The sequence below is a fragment of the Procambarus clarkii genome, chromosome 60 (assembly GCF_040958095.1).
Source record: "Procambarus clarkii isolate CNS0578487 chromosome 60, FALCON_Pclarkii_2.0, whole genome shotgun sequence".
NCBI lineage: Eukaryota > Metazoa > Arthropoda > Malacostraca > Decapoda > Cambaridae > Procambarus > Procambarus clarkii.
This window is the reverse complement of record NC_091209.1, coordinates 16,490,498-16,510,812: the sequence shown is the minus strand read 5'-3', so window position 1 is coordinate 16,510,812 and position 20,315 is coordinate 16,490,498. Positions and strand designations below refer to the sequence as shown.

General features: G+C 45.5%; 1 long non-coding RNA gene across 2 annotated transcripts; it reads right to left on the bottom strand.

Moving 5' to 3' along the window:
* Positions 1 to 10,667: 10,667 nt before the first annotated feature.
* LOC123766967 (uncharacterized) lies at positions 10,668 to 14,843 on the bottom strand. 2 transcript variants are annotated; one of them, XR_011223298.1, is made up of 6 exons: positions 14,766 to 14,843; positions 13,543 to 13,612; positions 12,644 to 13,015; positions 11,407 to 12,389; positions 11,176 to 11,275; positions 10,668 to 10,989 (listed from the first exon to the last, which is right to left on the bottom strand). It is a non-coding gene; the product is annotated as an uncharacterized lncRNA (long non-coding RNA). The 2 variants fall into 2 exon arrangements; XR_011223299.1 differs by having other exon boundaries at positions 11,407 to 11,489; positions 14,766 to 14,829.
* Positions 14,844 to 20,315: the final 5,472 nt, after the last annotated feature.

The window sequence follows — 20,315 nt, the reverse complement described above, 5'->3', positions numbered from 1 at the left end:
CCTTGTTGCGTCTCTCCCCCCCCTTCCCCCTTGTTGCGTCTCTCCCCCCCTTCCCCCTTGTTGCGTCTCCCCCCCCTTCCCCATTGTTTGCGTCTCCCCCCCTTCCCCCTTGTTGCGTCTCCCCCCCCTTCCCCCTTGTTGCGTCTCTCCCCCCCCTTCCCCCTTGTTGCGTCTCTCCCCCCTTCCCCATTGTTGCGTCTCTCCCCCCCCTTCCCCCTTGTTGCGTCTCTCCCCCCCTTCCCCCTTGTTGCGTCTCTCCCCCCCTTCCCCCTTGTTGCGTCTCTGCCCCCCCCTTCCCCCTTGTTGCGTCTCCCCCCCCCTTCCCCATTGTTGCGTCTCCCCCCCTTCCCCATTGTTGCGTCTCCCCCCCCTTCCCCCTTGTTGCGAGTCCCCCCCTTCCCCCTGCTCCCTTGTTGCGAGTCCCTCCCTTCCCCCTGCTCCCTTGTTGCGAGTCCCCCCCTTCCCCCTGCTCCCTTGTTGCGAGTCCCCTCCTTCCCCCTGCTCCCTTGTTGCGAGTCCCCCCCTTCCCCCTGCTCCCTTGTTGCGAGTCCCCCCCTTCCCCCTGCTCCCTTGTTGCGAGTCCCCCCCTTCCCCCTGCTCCCTTGTTGCGAGTCCCCCCCTTCCCCCTGCTCCCTTGTTGCGAGTCCCCTCCTTCCCCCTGCTCCCTTGTTGCGGCGGCCCCCCCCCTTCCCCTGCTCCCTTGGTGCGGAGGCCCCCCCCCCCTTCCCCTGCTCCCTTGGTGCGGAGGCCCCCCCCCCTTCCCCTGCTCCCTTGGTGCGGAGGCCCCCCCCCTTCTCCTGCTCCCTTGGTGCGGCGGCCCCCCCCCCTCCTTCCCCTGCTCCCTTGTTGCGGCGGCCCCCCCCCCCCCTCCTTCCCCTGCTCCCTTGTTGCGGCGGCCCCCCCCCCCCCCTCCTTCCCCTGCTCCCTTGTTGCGGCGGCCCCCCCCCCCCCTCCTTCCCCTGCTCCCTTGTTGCGGCGGCCCCCCCCCCCTCCTTCCCCTGCTCCCTTGTTGCGGCGGCCCCCCCCCCCCTTTCCCCTGCTCCCTTGGTGCGGAGGCCCCCCCCCCTTTCCCCTGCTCCCTTGGTGCGGCGGATCCCCCCCCCCCCCTTCCCCTGCGTCGGAAAATCCGACACCATTTAATATCACAGGCAGATAATATTGCTGCATTGTATACACAAGTTAACCCATAGAAAATGTAACTTGTAGTGGAACTTTCCGTCTATAGAAAACGGGATATCATTGCCACATACTATTATAAATTCACCCCCTATTATGGTGGGAATTCTCAAATACATTAGTCTTTGGACTTTACCATCATAAAAACATCTTATATAAATTAACTTAATTATCAATATTAAAATAGAGTAAATGTGACCCTTCTGTCACTTACTGTCATCTGGACAATGTAGGCCAGTAGCGTCAGGGAGGAGGGAGTGGTCAGCCATTGTTATTGTACTTAGACCAGAGTCGTTGGAGCAAGTAACTGCTCCTATAAATTCTCTTGGACGAAGTGTGACGAAGGTCAGAGTAGTGGTCTTCATCATCAACACGCTGTCAGCAAATACAAGGGAGGTGTCTTTCCGAAACCCGTTTCTTTCATTTATGGCCATTTGTCGGGTAAGAACATAAGAACAAAGGTAACTGCAGAAGGCCTATTGGCCCATACGAGGCAGCTCCTATTCTATAACCACCCAATCCCTCTCATATACTTGTCCAACCCGTGCTTGAAACAATCGAGGGACCCCACCTCCACAATGTTACGCGGCAATTGGTTCCACAAATCAACAACCCTGTTACTGAACCAGTATTTACCCAAGTCTTTCCTAAATCTAAACTTATCCAATTTATACCCATTGTTTCGTGTTCTGTCCTGTGTTGATACTTTTAATACCCTATTAATATCCCCCCGGTTATGTCCATTCATCCACTTGTAAACCTCTATCATGTCACCCCTAACTCTTCGCCTTTCCAGCGAATGCAACCCAAGCCCCGTTAATCCTTCTTCATACGAAAGATTTCTAATTTGGGGAATTAACTTAGTCATCCTACGCTGGACACGTTTAAGTGAATTTATATCCATTCTATAATATGGCGACCAAAACTGAACTGCATAATCTAAATGGGGCCTAACTAGAGCAAGATATAGCTTGAGAACCACACCAGGTGTCTTGTTACTAACGCTGCGATTAATAAATCCAAGTGTCCGATTTGCCTTATTACGAACATTTATGCATTGATCCTTTTGTTTTAAATTCTTACTAATCATAACTCCCAGATCCCTTTCGCAATCCGACTTCGCAATCACAACACCATCTAGCTCGTATCTTGTAACTCTATCATCATTACCTAACCTCAGAACTTTACATTTATCAGCATTAAACTGCATCTGCCAATCCTTTGACCATTTCAAAACCCTATCTAGATCAACTTGAAGTGATAGTGAGTCCTCCTCCGAATTAATTTCCCTACCGATTTTCGTATCATCGGCAAATTTGCAAATGTTGCTACTCAAACCTGAATCTAAATCATTTATATATATTATAAACAACAGAGGTCCCAGGACAGAGCCTTGAGGCACTCCACTTACAACATTTTCCCACTCTGACTTGATTCCATTTATACTAACTGTTTCCTTTGGTAAAGCCATGCCCTAATCCAGCTTAATATAGCACCCCCAATACCATGAGACTCTATCTTTTTAATCAGTCTTTCATGTGGCACTGTATCAAAAGCTTTGCTAAAGTCAAGGTATACAACATCGCAATCCTTACCACTATCAACTGCCTCAACAATGCTAGAATAAAAAGATAACAAATTTGTTAAACATGAACGGCCATTTATAAAACCATGTTGCGACTCAATTATTAATTTGTTTTTCAAGATGAAGACGATATTGGGTGTGCCGGTTAGATCACAATTGATGGACTCAAACAAGGTAATTAAGCCTAGGTCTTTATGGTTCCTTGTACAGTGTTTTCTCTGATATAGCTGTCATATATTAGGATTCTGGCTTTTCAGCTAGCGCCCTTTTGACAGGTCAAGACGAGGAAACATGCTTTGTGCATCAGTTACCAGGATGATGGAAGCTACCTCACACGAGGAAAATGTGGAGTCTACATCAAGTTATACCTGGTGGACTAAGGCCTGCTGTACAATAAGATAAGGAACCTCTTCAATGTACACTAATGCGTAGTTTAATACTGTAGTTTGATTGGCTGCATATATATAAAATATAAACCACCCTAATGTGTAGAGGATCGATTTTGTGAGATTATTGCAGAAATAGTCCACTTATCATACAAATTGGTCGAAGTATACAAATTAACGTAAATATAAATTCTATATAAATTCATATAAATTAAATAAATATAAATCTCACAGGTCGGTTCCCCCCCTGCTCCCTTGTTGGATTCCCCCCCCTGCTCCCTTGTTGGGGTCCCCCCCTTCCCCCTGCTCCCTTGTTGCGTGTCCCCCCCTGCTCCCTTGTTGCGTGTCCCCCCCTGCTCCCTTGTTGCGTGTCCCCCCCTGCTCCCTTGTTGCGTGACCCCCCCTGCTCCCTTGTTGCGTGACCCCCCCTGCTCCCTTGTTGCGTGTCCCCCCCTTCCCCCTGCTCCCTTGTTGCGTCTCCCCCCTTCCCCCTGCTCCCTTGTTGCGTCTCCCCCCCTCCCCCTGCTCCCTTGTTGCGTGTCCCCCCCTTCCCCCTGCTCCCTTGTTGCGTCTCCCCCCCCCTTCCCCCTGCTCCCTTGTTGCGTATCCTCCCCCCCCCGCTCCCTTGTTGCGGCGGCCCCCCCCTTTCCCCTGCTCCCTTGTTGCGGCGGCCCCCCCCCCTTTCCCCTGCTCCCTTGGTGCGGCGGCGCCCCCCCCCTTCCCCTGCTCCCTTGGTGCGGAGGCCCCCCCCCTTCCCCTGCTCCCTTGTTGGGGTCCCCCCCCCCTCCTTCCCCCTGCTCCCTTGTTGGGGTCCCCCCCCCTCCTTTCCCCTGCTCCCTTGTTGGGGTTTCCCCCTCCCCTCCTTCCCCCCTGCTCCCTTGTTGGGGTTTCCCCCTCCCCTCCTTCCCCCCTGCTCCCTTGTTGGGGTTTCCCCCTCCCCTCCTTCCCCCCTGCTCCCTTGTTGGGGTTTCCCCCTCCCCTCCTTCCCCCCTGCTCCCTTGTTGGGGTTCCCCCCCCCCTCCTTCCCCCCTGCTCCCTTGTTGGGGTTCCCCCCCCCTCCTTCCCCCTGCTCCCTTGTTGGGGTTCCCCCCCCCTCCTTCCCCCTGCTCCCTTGTTGGGGTTCCCCCCCCCTCCTTCCCCCTGCTCCCTTGTTGGGGTTCCCCCCCCCCCTCCTTCCCCCTGCTCCCTTGTTGGGGTTCCCCCCCCCCCTCCTTCCCCCTGCTCCCTTGTTGGGGTTCCCCCCCCCCTCCTTCCCCCTGCTCCCTTGTTGGGGTTCCCCCCCCTCCTTCCCCCTGCTCCCTTGTTGGGGTTCCCCCCCCCTCCTTCCCCCTGCTCCCTTGTTGGGGTTCCCCCCCCCCCTCCTTCCCCCTGCTCCCTTGTTGGGGTTCCCCCCCCCTCCTTCCCCCTGCTCCCTTGTTGGGGTTCCCCCCCCCCTCCTTCCCCCTGCTCCCTTGTTGGGGTTCCCCCCCCCTCCTTCCCCCTGCTCCCTTGTTGGGGTTCCCCCCCCCTCCTTCCCCCTGCTCCCTTGTTGGGGTTCCCCCCCCCCCCTCCTTCCCCCTGCTCCCTTGTTGGGGTTCCCCCCCCCCTCCTTCCCCCTGCTCCCTTGTTGGGGTTCCCCCCCCCCTCCTTCCCCCTGCTCCCTTGTTGGGGTTCCCCCCCCCTCCTTCCCCCTGCTCCCTTGTTGGGGTTCCCCCCCCCCTCCTTCCCCCTGCTCCCTTGTTGGGGTTCCCCCCCCCCCTCCTTCCCCCTGCTCCCTTGTTGCGTCCCTCCCCCTCCCCCTCCCTTTTTTATAGGGAAAACTACCATTATTACAGATTTTCCTTGAGGCCTCGCAGGTTGGGTTAAGTGCACATGATTGGCTAACATCTGATTGCCTGAGGGTTGCCAGAGGGCAGCAATATTCCCAGGCGATAATGTATTTGACTTGAGGCAATAGTTAAATAATTGTAATTGATATTTTTAATTAAAATCTCTAGTTCACCTGTGATATTCATAGCTACCACATATGGCTCCTTATTTTAGGCTTATGGATTTAAGGTTTAATAATTAAGATTATAGTGAAGTCGTCAGCGAAGATGATGGCTGTTGACAGATGAGCTAAACTAAAACACTAAAATTGAAATTTTCTTTAGTAAAATCAACAAACGTTATAAGTCTCTATTCTGTTTCAACCAATGTTGCAAGCCGTGATTTACACTATTCTACAGTGCATCCTGTTAAAGGTTAGCACTTAGGACGAATATTGGTGCTTCTCAGGAAATTATAATCGCACTATATAAATTATAACAATGGTTCGTTCGCCACACATTATATACAATGGTATATAATGCCGCCCGTTGGATGGGTTATACAGTAATGTCATCAGTAGTGCCATATTTATACCTCATAAATATCACGAACTGTAGGCTAATGCGTGATATGATTAGATGGAGCATCAACTGTAGGCTAATGCGTGATGAGATTAGATGGAGCATCAACTGTAGGCTAGAGGGGGCGGTTATAGTCAGGTGGTATTATGGACAAATACTTGTATATATAACCCTTCATAATAAGCCTTTAAACGGGTAATAAAACAACCCTCACAAGCATGTGCATAGATTCTACAAATATTTAAGATTTGCCAGTTTACCTAGACTCCACAATTTACAAAATTGTATAAACTTTGCACTTAATGCTAGTTTCATAAATTGTCATTTATTTTCTAGCTTAAATATATGCACATTAATATTAGCGAATAGTCTCTTGTTAAGAGTTCATTAACAATGATGGAATATAGTAGGTTTCTGTGCATCAGTCTCCAGTCCATACTCGTCTGCTGCTATTTATATTGTAGTAGTGTACCCCCCCATACCCCCATCATATGGGTGATAGACCCCATACAGTGATTAGTTGTGCAGACCTATATTCATCCTGTGGGCGGTAGTGAAGGTTGCTAGTGTTTAACGAAGGCTTTAATGAACTGCATTTACGTAACGGTAAAGTGCAATATTAAGTATTTTAAACTTGTCATTGCTAATGTTGACTTCCTCTCGTCCCCAGGTCCGGCCAACTACAGTCACACAAGAGAAGGCATAGAGGACAGTCTGACTGAACATCTACGACGACGGAATAAAACGATGACCTAAATTAAGAAGTTGGGAATGAATTGGATCAAATCTACACTGATGGGTCATCTAACCCTGTCAATGGCAGGGCTGGTGCAGCATTGAGGAATAATGCCTTAAGACGTGAAAATGAAGGAAAAGCCCGTATTGAGAACTACGCTCTTCAACGCAAGTAGAGCTAATGGCCATTGTTATGGCGTTAAGGTTCTTTGAACGAAACGCCAATTTGCAGTAATCTGCATTGATTCACAAACAGCGCTACAAAGCCTTAGTCGGGCAGAAAGTCTTGCAATAGCTGCTGAAATCTCAAGTTGAGAGCACTAACCAATCAAGGAAGTCGTAAAACTTCTGTGGATCCCTCCCATGTTGGAATCTATGGAAATGCACAACAAATGTTCTGCTAGCTGCTGAAGACGCTGAAAGACCATACAGGTTTTTCATACCCGATTTCTACAAATTAGAGGTATTGTCAAGCAATATCAGTGACAATGTTGCTGAGGTAAGCAGGATAGAACAAAAAACCAGTGAATCTGAACGCTGATACAATGTGGTTGCCACTGGCAATCCCAATCAATATGGACGAAGAGGTGGTGGCCGCGGGACAGAATCGGTAAAAGAGAATCCGTCTTGGATACAAATATCCATGGAGATTCGGAATGGAAACAGTTGGGCAGCAAAGTTGCAGATTCTGTGGTGGACACCGCCTTGACAACTACCAGTGTGTGAACGTTTAAGTCATTAGAAATGTGTAGCATAATGCCCACATTAAGCTAGGAAAAGTCAAATATAAGGTTCTTCAGAGATTTCCCCCGTACGATAACGTAAGATTTTAAGGGTTGACAATGTTAATCTCCTAGTTTTGAGAAGCTGTTCACTTGACAGTTAAGTCCCAGCTGTGTCTGGGTACAAGTGACAGGATGAACAACCCAGCGGGTTTTCTTCCTATTGGGAAGTGTTGTACATGCTGCTATGGCGGTGTGTCCACTCACAGGATGAGTGGCGCTGCCCAATAAACTCGCCCCTCGGGGCAAAATCTAAATTTAAAACTATGCCCTGTCCGTCATCACTTGGTCTTGTATATATGAAGGTACATTGGGTTTGAATACGTAGCATTGATGTTTTTACTTGTAAAGCCAATAACACGCAGTTTCGGGCAGGTCCTTAATCTAACGGATAATTTTAAGTAGGTAATTTATAGCAAAATAAAAGTTAACCCTCGAATTTTACTTTAATGTACCTGTTATCAACAGGTACATTGTAGCATAATTTGAAAATTAAAGGAAATGTAGTAAAATGCGTTAAATATAACCATTTGAAAGCAAAGATTAGAATGAAGTTGTATGGTTTAAGTACATATTTTGGAGGATTGGGTAGTAAGATAGTTTTCATCTAAGAACTTCCCATATTGGTTTCCAAATGCATGATAGAATTGAGTTAGCAAAAACCTTTTACTCAAAGGAAGAATAAATTACCATCTTGGACTGACTGTGAGCAGTCTGACAAATCTTAAATCTCTTCGACTAGGTGAAATTCACACCAGTTACTCATTCTATTATGCACGAAGTACCGCAAGATTAAAGGTCATCCAATAATGGTTAGTAGACTTCTAGATGTCACCGCTGCTAGGCTTAGGCTCGGCTACAAGTACCTCTGGGAGTTTGTAACATCTCCTGATGTAGATGTGACAATGAAAACTGTCGGCAGAACTATTTGCATACTTTGCGTCGTCATATACTGGAATGTGGAAAAAAACGCAGAATTCAGAGAACACCATCAATGGAGTCCAGGAAATGTGTAAGTACTGCATCCATAATGATGTGCTGCCGGGCATCTGAGGAAGTATCCGAAAGTGCTCACTGTAGGTGCAGCCTGCACATGGTTGCACATGGTTGTAAAGCTGCCGCCCAATTGGGTGGCGCACATAAGCTGCCGCCCAATTGGGTGGCGCACATAAGCTGCCGCCCAATTGGGTGGCGCACATAAGCTGCCGCCCAATTGGGTGGCGCACATAAGCTGCCGCCCAATTGGGTGGCGCACATAAGCTGCCGCCCAATTGGGTGGCGCACATAAGCTGCCGCCCAATTGGGTGGCGCACATTACTAAAGCTGCCGTCGTCGTGTGGAGAACATGGCTAAAGCTGCCGCCCAATTGGGTGGCGCATATAAGCTGCCGCCCAATTGGGTGGCGCACATAAGCTGCCGCCCAATTTGGTGGCGCACATTACTAAAGCTGCCGTCGTCGTGTTGAGAACATGGCTAAAGCTGCCGCCCAATTGGGTGGCGCATATAAGCTGCCGCCCAATTGGGTGGCGCATATAAGCTGCCGCCCAATTGGGTGGCGCACATTACTAAAGCTGCCGCCGTCGTGTGGAGAACATGACTAAAGCTGCCGCCCAATTGGGTGGCGCACAAAAGCTGCCGCCCAATTGGGTGGCGCACAAAAGCTGCCGCCCAATTGGGTGGCGCACATTACTAAAGCTGCCGTCGTCGTGTGGAGAACATGGCTAAAGCTGCCGCCCAATTGGGTGGCGCATATAAGCTGCCGCCCAATTGGGTGGCGCACATAAGCTGCCGCCCAATTGGGTGGCGCACATTACTAAAGCTGCCGTCGTCGTGTGGAGAACATGGCTAAAGCTGCCGCCCAATTGGGTGGCGCATATAAGCTGCCGCCCAATTGGGTGGCGCACATAAGCTGCCGCCCAATTGGGTGGCGCATATTACTAAAGCTGCCGCCGTCGTGTGGAGAACATGACTAAAGCTGCCGCCCAATTGGGTGGCGCACAAAAGCTGCCGCCCAATTGGGTGGCGCACATTACTAAAGCTGCCGCCGTCGTGTGGAGAACATGGCTAAAGCTGCCGCCCAATTGGGTGGCGCACATAAGCTGCCGCCCAATTGGGTGGCGCACATAAGCTGCCGCCCAATTGGGTGGCGCACATAACTAAAGCTGCCGCCGTCGTGTGGTGAACATGGCTGAAGTTCTCCACAAAGGCGGCAGTAGCCGCCCAATAGGGTGGTTGTAAAGCAAGAGTGTCACTATAGTGCCATGTATAGTGACTTTAGCGCCTCTTGAATCACTATATCAGAAGATCATCGACATGTATGTATTTGTGTAAATGATTGTATACACGTAACATTGTCCAGGGAGCTTCAAACGATTGGCACAACTCTGGGGCTCACTTCCTGAACCCATTATGTGACTAACCCTTTCCACCACCGCCCACGGGATGGGTATGGGGTGCATAAGACAAGATCAGACCTGTTATGTGACTATCAAACTTATGAACTATCAACTAACTTTTAGATTTAGATGCTTTGAAGTATTTAAGAATCTTTTTACATTCTTTGATACAATAGTCCAGATGGATACACCTATAACATCAATAGTTTGAATAACTAGAGTTCATATTCATTGTCCTACTGCCTCGTATTTATCCAAGATTGAATTCTAAAATGGACAAGCAAACTCAAAATTCAATGGCAGAGGCGTCTGACAGCTTTCTTCCAAAAGATCAACGGTAGTTGATCGGTAGTTAATGTAGTTTCTAGCTCCTATACGAAACCACGTCAGATGCAAAACTTTTAGCCCAAGATAGACTAGTAGAACAAGAGATCTTTGAAGGAAGACAAAGGTAAGGTAATTATCAAAAGAAGGCACCAAACCGGGAAGGCTATGTAGCACCATCAAAGTGCGAAATAATCAGAGGGCGAAGGAAGACAAATGATGCTTGGATTAATGGAGTGAGCCATAATGGACCAACGCAGGAGACCAGCGGGAGTGTTTACCAGTCTCTCCCTGTTCAGGCGGCAGCCCAAGTGTCCGTACTCTTACTCCACCAGGGCGTCCCAACATGCGGCAGCCCAAGTGTCCGTACTCTTACTCCACCAGGGCGTCCCAACATGGCTCAGTGGGCGGCCACAAACACGAGGAAGGTTACAGTCTTTCAGTTCACGAGGTTGACGTTACTCAGGTTGTCGTGGCCGACTCTCGCATCTTCGCTATTTTTAAAGTAGAAATTCACCAAATAAAAAGGTTATCCATCAATGCAAGTATCACTTCACATAATTAAAACTGATGGAACAAGCTCAACACATCATGCGTGCATCACTTTTTCCACATTTTAATAAGTTTCATAGAAACTTCAGAGGGATATACTTTCGTTACTTTAACATTTGTTATCTCGTGCAAAACAGTTCTTCCTGATACTCTCACACTGACAAACCAAACAGGACAAAAGTCCTTCATCGTAGATAACTAGCGAGGTCACTGAGAACGAGGCCCAAAATAGTGCCACAACCAGGTTTTACAAGTAACCCGCCTACACTCCCGTCTGTTGTAAAAAATAGGGGGGGGGGGTACTTTGTAGTGAACCACCATATGTACACTTTCTAATGTCTTGGGACAAGTCAAGCCATTAATAATTTCTTTAACCAACATTTATTAATTTTTTCCTAAAACTAAACAAAATTACCCTAACTTAATTAAGGTATTTCGTGGCAAGTTGTATAGACAAAGCATCAAAAGACCTAGGTAAGGTATTCAAGAAAATTGTGCTATAATTAATTTTAATATTTTACAATATAACCTTTCAGCAAACTAGGCCATTTTCTGGCAAAAAATATCAAAGGCTGGTCCCACAGACCGACATGCTGGCAATGTCGTGCCACTTTATGCCTTTGTTATACATGTTCTTCAGTGCCCCGAGACGGTCCTCTTGGCCTTCCCTGTTGTCACCCGAGCCTGGGGACGGGAGTAACATCAGAATTATGATAAGATTCAAGACATCTAAGTTAATATTACCTTTTACGGACCTCTTTACACCCGTTGAACCCCTTACGAGTTTTACGAAATCTACCAAACACCCGGTATGTTATGACAATTTGAGCTATAATAACCCATTAATAAAGTCAGACAAGCCATACAGACCCTCCAGCGAGACCAGTTGGTGCAGACAGTGTACCCGGGTGACCACCTCCAGGCCCTCGCTCCGCCCTCATAGTCGCTTCTCCACACGAACTGGACCACACTTGAAAATTACGTCGTGTTAGAAAAAGTCTTGGTCGTTAAGTAAATTAGTCCAGCAGGATGACCATATTAAATGTTTAGTGCACATTTCAGTTATTTGTAACCATGTTAAACACTAACAAGTAAACTCACTGACTGAAGTGTTCCTTATCTTGAATTATTAATTAGCTGCAACTCTCTGCCAAGACTAGCAGTAAGAATTGGCTTGATCCCAGCTGTAGGTACAGTATTAGTATTTGGTGTATACTGGCAGCAGGTTCTCAAACATGTCTCACTGAATATGACCGCATATTCCGTATTTACTATCTTCTGATTTAGGGCTTCTATCCCTGTTTTCTTAGCATCAGGGCTTAGCTGAAAGAGGAGTTCTCCAAAACTCTTTTTCGTAATTTCAAGGTGAAGTGAATTATTATAGAATGTATTACACTTATACAATTTGCACAACGTTTCGAACCTCTATGGTTCATTCTAAAGTGAAGAATTAACAGAACTGGTTGATTTATACCCGCACTGGGTCAGGTGACAAGACAATAAAAGGTAAAAACATGGATACACAAGGGATAAATTGGGAATGAAGCACATAAGGTAAGGTAATTGCAGAAGGCCTATTGGCCCATACGAGGCAACTCCTATCTACATACAAATATTAATCAGGTGTAATTGGCCTGTTATGTTGAACAGTGTCTTGTGTGTTGGCATCGTTATGTTCTGGTCTTGTCCTTACTCTCATGGTGGGTGAAGACCAGAACATAACGATGCCAACACAGAAGACTGTTCAACATAACAGGCCAATTACACCTGATTAATCTTTGTATGTAGATAGGAGTTGCCTCGTATGGGCCAATAGGCCTTCTGCAATTACCTTACCTTATGTGCTTCATTCCCGATTTATCCCTTGTGTATCCATGTTTTTACCTTTTATTGTCTTATCGCTTGACCCAGTGCGGGTATAAATCAACCAGTTCTGTTAATTCTTTTCACTTTAGAATGAACCATGGAGGTTCTAAACGTTGTGCAAATTGTTTATAGTAATACATTCTATAGTAATTCACTTTTTTCTTCACCTTTAAATTACGAAAATGAGTTTGAGGACTTTTCTTGGCATCAGGGCTTACCTGAAAGAGGGATAAAAGCCCTAAATCAGAAGATAGTAAATACAGTACAGAGTATTAGTATTTACGCACAGTTCATACTAGCCGTTGTTTTGATGCATGTGAAACGGTTTAAAATTTAATCGAAATTTACTCAAAGGGGAACAACAAGAGTCATGTTGAGGCTTCAAACCTGCATCTTTGGTACGCTAAGCACATTACTCTTGATCTATGAGATTTAGAGACTAACCAAATCAAAACCAGAATATTTTACTTACCAGGTATTCCACAGGATGGAGTGTCGAGTTCCCTGTCGCCTTTAAGGCCGGGAGACAAGCTGGGGGTGAGGGGCGAATGGGAGCTGGGGCACTTCAAGTGCAGGAAGGTGTTGGAAGGACAAGAGTGCCGCTTGAAGAGAACTGTTGGACGTAATATAGAACTAAACTAGTTTGAAACCGTTTAGTCTCTTGTGAGAACTGTAGAGACTCCCTGAAGGACTTTTGGGAAGGGAGAGGCGAGACGAATACTGGTGCAGACTCGGGAGTTTTACTCAAGAGACGACTGGTCCACCACCACCAGGGAGCCGTCTGGGGCATTATAGTCCTGAGACTACACTCCCACACCAGTATTAAGCAGAAGCATTCTGGATTCTGAAAAGTAATACCAATTTAAGACTAGTGCATTTACACTTAACCTTCCTGCAAGAATATGGTTAATAAGGCAAGCCAAGGTAAAAATTGTATTGACATTCGATCTTCGTAACAATTACACAACAAAGTTAAATTAGTTTTGTTAAGTTAATACTTTCCAGGATACTCAAACCATTGGTTAATCCTCTAAGCTAAGGTTATAGATAATCTAAATATTTGTAGACAACTTTCGAATCAGGCTGAAAGTTTTTTTTTGAGGGGGGGGGGGGGGGTAGCCAACACTATAGAAGACCGATTAATGCTACTCCTTTATAGCAAGTGACTGCTAAGTAATTTAGATAAGCTGTTAAAAGTAAAAAAGTAATCGACTGTGTGCATTTAACAGAATAAGTGTCAAGATTGGCCTAAGTAACCAATACAGTAAACGTGTATGGCTGTATTGTATATTGGTAAACTACAACTTTTTGAACTGCTAAAACAATCCACTGTTGGGAAGTGTACAATAGAAACATCTGAATTTTACTTACTGAGCGTTTGTCCGCCTTGTGACCGCCTTGTGTAGACCTCCGAGGCGCTGACAACTGCAACACTACGAACCTGTAGTTAACTATTGTTTAGGTCCAATGGTCACGAACAAGTATTCCCGTAACTTCTTACATTACAACTATTGACATACTACACTGATGTTATGAATTATACAATCAACTGAAGTGCAATTTTAAAATATATATACACGACAGGAAGGTACATAATTAGCGTCAATCGTTATAAAAAAAACACTAAACACCATGGATAGACATCCTGAAGATTAACAGAACCTAGTTCATGGCTTAAATTAACTTTACCCATTGCTAGAATTACATCTCTAGGTTGCTGAATTAAAGTAGTCGTTAACAACTTGATATAGCTTTGAATATATATATTTTTACAAGGGAGCAGGGGGGCGGGGGAAGAGGAGACGCAACAAGGGAGCAGGGGGGCGGGGGAGAGGAGACGCAACAAGGGAGCAGGGGGGCGGGGGAAGAGGAGACGCAACAAGGGAGCAGGGGGGCGGGGGAAGAGGAGACGCAACAAGGGAGCAGGGGGGCGGGGGAAGAGGAGACGCAACAAGGGAGCAGGGGGGCGGGGGAAGAGGAGACGCAACAAGGGAGCAGGGGGGCGGGGGAAGAGGAGACGCAACAAGGGAGCAGGGGGGCGGGGGAAGAGGAGACGCAACAAGGGAGCAGGGGGGCGGGGGAAGAGGAGACGCAACAAGGGAGCAGGGGGGCGGGGGAAGAGGAGACGCAACAAGGGAGCAGGGGGGGGGCGAGGGAAGAGGAGACGCAACAAGGGAGCAGGGGGGGCGGGGGAGAGGAGACGCAACAAGGGAGCAGGGGGGGCGAGGGAAGAGGAGACGCAACAAGGGAGCAGGGGGGGCGAGGGAAGAGGAGACGCAACAAGGGAGCAGGGGGGCGGGGGAAGAGGAGACGCAACAAGGGAGCAGGGGGGCGGGGGAAGAGGAGACGCAACAAGGGAGCAAGGGGGCGGGGGGAGAGGAGACGCAACAAGGGAGCAGGGGGGCGGGGGAGAGGAGACGCAACAAGGGGAGCAGGGGGAGGGGGGGAGGACGCAACAAGGGAGCAGGGGGGGAAGACGCAACAAGGAAGCAGGGGGAGGGGGGGAGGACGCAACAAGGAAGCAGGGGGAGGACGCAACAAGGAAGCAGGGGGGGGGGAGGATGAAGGGGGACGCTCCGCCACATACAGCTCACCTTCAAAGAGACGAAGCTGGAACTGTATACCAAAAGTGAGGTAAAACCACACTGAAGTGAGTTTTGTCTCGTCGTCTCTTTTATAACCAGCAGCCAACCAAACCCGGCCGCTGATTGGTTGACATTCACCCTAAAACTCACCCCATTGGTTAACATTTTGCGCGTCTGAAGTGTCAATTAACAATGGCCAACAACCACTCCTTCACTTTCCCAAATACGAACGAGTCTCTAATGAACCAATAATGATCCCCAGCTTAAATGTTTGAAGTTAATTTCAAAATCTAATTCACAAACCAAATACAACATTCTATTGTAAATGTTGCAACAGAACAACAGGTACAACAGAGCAACATTTGCAATAGAATCGGCAGTGAAGTAGTAATCGTCCGTCAGTCCAGAACTGTTAATGGCCGCTCCACAACTACAATATACAATATATGCAATAACAGACTAACAAACACAACAACCAAAATTCCTGACACAACACTGGATGATGTTAAATATTTGCTTTCAGTTGACTTAAGATATTGCTCGTTAATGATAAATTAAGTGATTTTAACTAGTTGAAGTGGGAACATTTATGCTTTTATAATAACTATTAACGTCCCATGACAGGCAACTATATTAGATAGTGTTAGATTAAGAACCTGCCCGAAACGCTGCGCGTACTAGTGGCTTTACAAGATTGTAATTACCATATTATGTATCCTCACAATCCCAATGTACCTTCTTGTAAATATATAAATAAAATAAAATAAAATAAATAAAATATAAGACCATCTCGGGATATATAAAGAACATCTACAACGACGGGATAACATAACACAACATTGCCTCTCACCACATCAAGTCTGTCACGTGACACTAGAGCCTCTGATGTTGATGCCTCTCGTCGGTGAATTTTGTAACAAACTCATCAAGATTGTAACTTGTTTAGCTAAATGAATTGTAGGGTTGAGTCCCTGAGCCCATTATGTGCCTCTGTAACACTTTCCACTACCGCTCACAAGATGGGTATGGGGTGCATAATAAATGAACTAAACTAACTTGGGAACCTGTACACTGAACATTGCTGCCTTCGACACTGCCAGTGTATCATCAGGATGGATATAGAGTCCACAACTAGTCACTCGATGTGTATGGGGTCCACTTCCACCCGTAGGATGGGTATGGGGTCCATTACCACCCGTAGGATGGGTATGGGGGTCCACTACCACCCGTAGGATGGGTATGGGGCCCACTACTACCCGTAGGATGGGTATGGGGTCCACTACCACCCGTAGGATGGGTATGGGGTCTACTACTACCCGTCGGGTGGGTATGGGGTCTACTACCACCCGTAGGATGGGTATGGGGTCCACTACCACCCGTAGGATGGGTATGGGGTCTACTACTACCCGTAGGGTGGGTATAGGGTCTACTACCGCCCACCCGTGTGCAACAGTCAACCCCATACCCATCCTTTGGATGGTAGTGGACCCATACTCATCCTATGGGCGGTTGTAGGCCTCATACCTATCCTACAGGAGGTAGTGGACCCCATACCCATCAAACAGGTGGAAGTGAAACCCATACCTATCCTTTTGGGTAGTAGTGGACCTCATAAACATCGTGTGCATTGTTGTGGACCTCCTTATATCCATCCTTTTTGCAGTAGTGTACCCCATAGACATTCCAGTTACATCGTTTTCTGTTAACGTTCCTACAATCCATTCTTTTAGTTTTCAAAGCTTACACTATTTTATATAATGTTTCGCGAACGAACCATTATTATATGTAATACTTTATAGAGTGCTTCTTATAATTTACTGAGAAGCACCAAGATTTCTCCTAAGTGCTAACCTCTAACACGATGCACTGTAGAATAGTGGTTTAAATCATGGGTTGAAACATTAGTTGACACAGGATGGACTTATTATAACTTTTTAACTATTTTCAGTAAAGAGTAAACTATTTTGATGCCTCTCGTCGGTCTTGCCTCTCAGTCTTCCTACTTGGGAACCTGTATATTGAACATTACTGCCTTCAACACTGCCAGTGTATCCTCAGGATGGATATTGGGTTCACAACTGGCCACTCGATGTGTATGGGGTCCACTACCGCCCACATCTGTGCGGCAGTAGACTCCATACCAATCCTGTTGATGGTAGTGAACCCCATACCCATCCTATGGGCGGTTGTAGGCCACATACCTATCCTAGGTCATAAAAGTATTTGTGTGTACGTCTGATAACATACTCCTTGTGAAGGAGGAAATGTATATGTTTACCTCTCAGAATGTTTGGCAATATGTTTATTTGTGATGTGTGTCTATGTATATATTAACACGTTGTACTGAATGGGGTGAGAATAGCTTGAGCTACCTTATCCCTTTGTGTGTATTTTACCTCAATAAACTTATTTCAATTTCAATTTCAATTACCTATCCTACAGGTAGTAGTGGACCCGTTACCCATCCTGTGGATGGTAATGGACCATATATCCATCCTCTTGGCGGTAGTAGACCCCATACCCATCCAACAGGTGGTAGTGGACCAAATACCCATTCAACAGGTGGAAGTGGACCCCATACTTAAACTTTTGGGTAGAATTGGATCTCATAACATCGCGTGACTTGTGGTGGAGCCTAATATCCATCGTGATTGCAGTAGTGTAAGATAGATATCCCAACGTCACATTGCTGACATTCCTACAGTCCTTTCATAATCAATGCTGTCCTGACTTTATCTCAAGAATCATTTAATATAATGTATCATAATATATATTTATTGACTGTTACTGTATATCAAGTAACTATCAAAAGAATGCATCAAGCCAGGGTTACTGTCTCTTAATACTTGATGCAGATGTAGGCCAACATTTGCTACAAGTTTTGACTAGACATGAAGTTTCTTTTTTCTTTTTTTACATGTACTTTTTATCTTTTAAGATATATTTTATCAATGATATGTGTAATTCGTAAGTAAAGAACACTAAGCAGAGGGACTTGGGTTATAGAATCATTTGAAAGATTTCTGTGCATGCATATAGTTTTGATTTTTGTCAACCTCCAATGCATAACAAGTCAAAAATAAAAGTACCCTGGGCAGAACTGGGAAACTATGTTAATATAATTAATGTTGATTCAAACTGAGTAATATAATTCCACAGAAGCAGAGCTTAATTAGTGTCATACTATATCTACTAACAGATTAAAAAATCCTCAATGGAAATATATTTTGGTATTCCTAAGGATTTACTTATCTCAGAGGATCGCAACACACAAAGATAGTTTGAGGCTCTCCACTCATCTTCATATGTGGACTTTCTAGGCCCTGAGTATATTGTCACCAGTATGGTATATAAGTGGCTGGTTTCTTGGATTTACACCTGAATCTTTCTTTTATGGCAGTAGTATATGAGGTATTTAACATGTCTTCCAACCTCCTCCTCTTGATTTGGTGTCTATCCTCTGTTTCAGAGGCCATGACGACAGCCATTTTGATATCTTAACTGATGCCTAATTCTATGGCCTTATCTCTCTTGGTTTTGGCAGTCTCTCTCATTGGAGTTATGAGGTGGTTGCCTCCCTACTGATTAATACTCTTGAAAATGTGCCATTTTCTTGGCAAATAACCACAAAACTGCACGCACACGCGCACACACACACACACACTGATAAAATGCTATAAAAGTGATGTATGATATAAATCAAGGATGATGAAGGGTTGAAGCTGAAGCCGGCTTATTTACCAAACAGCTACAATCCAGTTTAGACAACACAAGAAAAAGTTTATCTTGAAAAATGTTCACTTACCGTATTAGTACCCAAGGTGGTATTTGACAATGCTGTACAGTATTACTTTAAAACGAGGAGAGATCTTGATGCTTTCAGTACCCAAACATTGTGTATCACACCCTACATGTGCAGGTGTGAATGTTTACCTCTCAGTTTGAATGTCCTTATAAATAAGGGGCTAACAAAGGATTAAAAAGAGGATAATGAACACTATGTTTTGTAGTACATAAATGTCATAACATGCTTTTATAGCAATTTAAAAATCATGGTTGGTTGTCGTAAAAGATAGGGATTACTCTTAATTGTACTTTTGGAGCCTCTGCTATACAAGGGAAAAAGTCACCACAACAGCAACTAGGTCAGTCATCAATATTTGTTTTTAATGAACTGCACTCAAAAAGAGAGGACACAATACAATCAAATGCATTTATGAAAACAGTGCTGTAAAGTTCTTAAAGCACTTTCTTTTCCAGCTTGACCAATATAGCACCATTTTACCATCTGGTTGTAGTATCTTTTTTTCCACCGATGTCTGCTCTTCTATATAATATTCCCTGCATTCTGTTATTTGACATACTTGATTCCTCATTTTGTTTTTTCTGAGCTAGAACTGGCAGAGCTTTAACAAAATAATATGTTAATTTATGATAGCTAAACATCTATCCTTACAATGGTCGCAGATCATGTTATGAATTACAGGGTAGAAATATGAATAAGGAATTAATTTCTGGATGTGATAGACTACAAGCAGCTTATTTTGCAGTAGTGTCCAAAACAACAATATGACTGGGAACTCAGCAAACTTTGTCTATCTCCTAAAGACGAGGAAAGGCCAATATCAGGGTTTGATAACTGCGGCATGTTAAGGATTAAGTGACTCCAGGGCCAGGACAGCACTGTGAATCCACCACACTAACAAATAAGCATGTAAAACTACATCCAGTTACTAAAATGAGTAACTATCAAAAAGTGCTAAGTCAGGATAGCTATATAAGCACTGTGTTACAGAATATTTGAAAGTTCCTAAATAAGCTGTATCATTTAGGATGCTAAAATGAGAGTAGAAAGAATGAAGATCAATGTCAATTAGATTCATCAAGAAATTTGTCGAACAACACAGAGCAAACAGGAGCACTGGGGGCGGGGGGGAGACAAAATTTTAGATCATCCAGAAAATCAGGAATCTCTTAGAACTGAATCTTCATCTTGTAAAGCCATTGAAAACCAAATTTAGATTCCTGATACAGTATTTGCTAAGAGAATGGTGCCAGAGATAAGAGATCTGAACTATGAGGATAGGTTAACAGAACTAATTCTAATGAGACTACAAAGAAAAGAAAATAATCAGGTATGTTGATACCATACAAGATAGTAAAGTAAATAGCTAAAGTGGACAGACAATCTTTATTCCAAATGATGGAAAAAGAGAACAAGGCCAAACCAATGGAAATTTGAAACACAAATGAGTCCTTAAATTTAAGTCAAATTTAAGAAAATGTTATACTATGTCAAATTTGGATACAAAAGAAGTGAAACGAGCTTCGCGCAGAGGCTGTAGAAACCACAACTCCCTCGTTCAAAAGCAAGCATGATAGAGTTCTAAAATATGAAGCAACATAAATGCACTAGGTACACTAGCAATGAGGTGGAGCCCAAGGGCTACATTTAACTCCCTGTAGATAGGCAAGCACCTACTCCTCCTCATCTATACGTAAGTATAAACACAACTGGAAAACCCATAACCAGCTTTTAATATCTGACTAAAAATAACA